A 2,865-nucleotide genomic window follows, 5' to 3' on the forward strand; every position below is an offset into this window, starting at 1 on the left:
GGGCCAGCACCTGTGTTATCCCCAGTAGTATAAAAAGCTGCCCTGTCCTGGCTCCACTAATCCAAAAAAGTTGCCCTGGCAAGTAGCTTCAGGGCTACTCACTCTCAGGAGCTTCTGGGTCCCAGCCAATTGGTACCTGGTGACACTACCCCTTGTGCCAGCTGGACTGCTGAAGCAGCCCTGAGAGTTCCCTAAGTGGGGCCTGCTGTCTGACTGTGACATTCTGTGCATGCGCCAGACTCAGATGGCTGCAGAGTTGGCCTTTGTGCGGCACTACTGCCATGCGTGCCCCCTGCCCAGCCATCTGGGCAGCTATCACCCAGAAGATGGGTCCAAGGTGCCAGCTCTGAGCATGTAGGGTCCTGCCACTGGCCTCCCTAGCAGGAATTCTGGTGTTCCCTATTGGAAAACTGAAAAAAACTCTCATAAAAAATCCCAAAGTCACTCTGTAAAATACCCCCAAATCCATGTTCATCCACAATTAAAACAAAAAGACATATATATCTATCTCTCTCTATATATAGATATATCTATATCTATATCTATAGATATAAATATAGATATAGATATAGATATACGCATACACCCACACACACATGCATACACCCACACACACACACATATACATACATATATATATATATACATATATATACAGAGAGAGAGAGAGAGCGCGAGCATGCGCGCGCAATCAGTTGGGCAATGTTTTATTGATATTTCTACAGTGTTAAAGCAATTTGGGAGACTACCAGTGTCTCTATCATAATAATAAAGTGAACTCTAAATACAATTCATGCATACATTAATATATATTTTTCTGCCCCCCACAGGGGCTACAGCCCCCTGCAGGGCCCACATGCCACCCCCCACCCCTGCTTGCTCCCCCAGCCGCCTGGATTGCTGCCTCACCTGGTCCCATCCCCTGCTGGCTCCTGCACCCCTCCAATGGCTGCCCACCCAGCCCCACCCCCTGCTCCCCCAGACCCTCCAATGCCTTCCTGCCCAGCACCAGCCCCCACTTGCACCCCAGACTCCCATGGCTTCCCCCCATTAGCCTCTGGCACTTAAAAAAAGAAAAGAAAAGAAGCCTCTACTTACTGAGCAGGGGCTGGGGGGGCGGCTCTGGGGCCTCCTGGAAGTGCCCCCCCCAGGCAGCACAGCACAGTGAGTAGCAGCAGGGCCTGGACTGGGGCTGCTGGGACTGTCACCCTGCCCTGCACTGTACGGGTGGGGCTCCAGTGATCCAGATGGCAGCTTGAGCTGCCAATAAGTGCTGGGGTTGGTTTTTTTGTTTTGTTTTTTTCTCTGATGCTGGGGTTGGGGGGCAGAGATTGGGGAGGATCAGGGAGCAGGTGGAGAAGGAAGCAGGGGGCTGGGGGAGTGGGCAGAGCCATTGGGGGTCCCCCTCATGGTCCCCTCCCCCGTCCTCTATCTCCCGGAACCCTTTCTTACTGGAAGTGGAGCCTGGGTCCAGTTCCTTGCTGCTGTCATGCTGCCAAGCAGTGTGCTTCAGCACCAGGATGAGGGCTAACCATAGCATCTCTATGGAGGACCCAGCCTCCAGTTGCCTCCAGGCTGCCCCACTTCTTTTTCTGTGCAGGTTTTTTTGACCCCTGGATATCCAGGGGTCTAATTTTGGCCCTGCACTAAAAACCTGCAGCATGGGAAACATTTTCTCATTCTTGCACGTGCCTCTTGCAGCATCTCAAGCACGTGTGGGCTTGTCTGGACATGCCCTAAGAGTCTCCTCAACAATCCGTTATGCATCCACCTTATACTAATTTCTTCCAAAAATATTAAAAGAAATATAAATAAGAAATACAAAAATATGAAAGAGTAAAATAAATTGATGGAATGTTTGATGACTGGAGTTAACAGAAGTGCATTCCAAAACAGAAGTTTAATCCTTGAATGCTATTGAAAGCTCTAAAAAAAGGGGGCTCCCAGAAATTTATTATAAACTGATGCCAGCTACTGGCTATAGCAGGAAAGTGTTAGAAGGATAACTTAAATTTGCATACTTAGGTTGCAAGTACTCAGTAGAAACTACAGGGCAGCCCTTTGCTAATGAACTTTTACACAGGGGGTACAGCTACACATGCACTTTAGTGAGCTGTAGCCTATTCTACTGCACATTAATGTGTGCATAAAAAACCATGCTATTATGATAATGCACAGTAAGCATCACCTATATAGCATGCATTTGCACTATTGTGCATTAGTGCAGCTTAATGCACATTTATTTAGTACCTCATACTGGAGGTACTAAATGTAATGCACATTAGGAAAAGCACATTCATGCATATGAAGAGATGTCCAGGGCCTATAAACTGAAGTTATTGTGCAGGCCCCAGCAATGACCCCATATGCAGGGGCAATGCATAGGGTGTGCATGTGGGTGCACATGCACCCCCTGAGTGTGGCGGTGCATCCCCTACAAAAAAGGTAGCTGCTCGCCACCCAATGCCCCCGCCACCAACACTGTTGGCAGTGTCTGCAGGTGGTCAGCAAACCCTGCTGGCCACCGCTGTCACTGCCAATGGCATCTGCACGAGCCTCTGCTTACCGCCACCACGCTTCTGCCACCGGGGGGCACATGTCATTCATGCCCATATGCCTCTTCCCTTTTTCAGAATTCTAGAGATAATAAAAGGTTCTGAGTTTGTACAGACTGCTTCTCTTCTTGCCTATGATTACAGGGCTGAAAAGAATATCAACTAAACTAGGTAAGTAGCTATATAAGAATCAAAAAACACTTAGTGATGCATGGGAAGACCATGTAGAAAGACTATGCTTATTCCACTGTTACCAAGAAAAGGAGCAGCAGTGAGATTTCAGGTATAATACTTCTCTTTCTGGGTTTTT

Source organism: Gavialis gangeticus, unplaced genomic scaffold (genome assembly GCF_001723915.1).
Source record: "Gavialis gangeticus isolate Ggan-Ray unplaced genomic scaffold, GavGan_comp1, whole genome shotgun sequence".
Taxonomy (NCBI): Eukaryota; Metazoa; Chordata; order Crocodylia; family Gavialidae; genus Gavialis; species Gavialis gangeticus.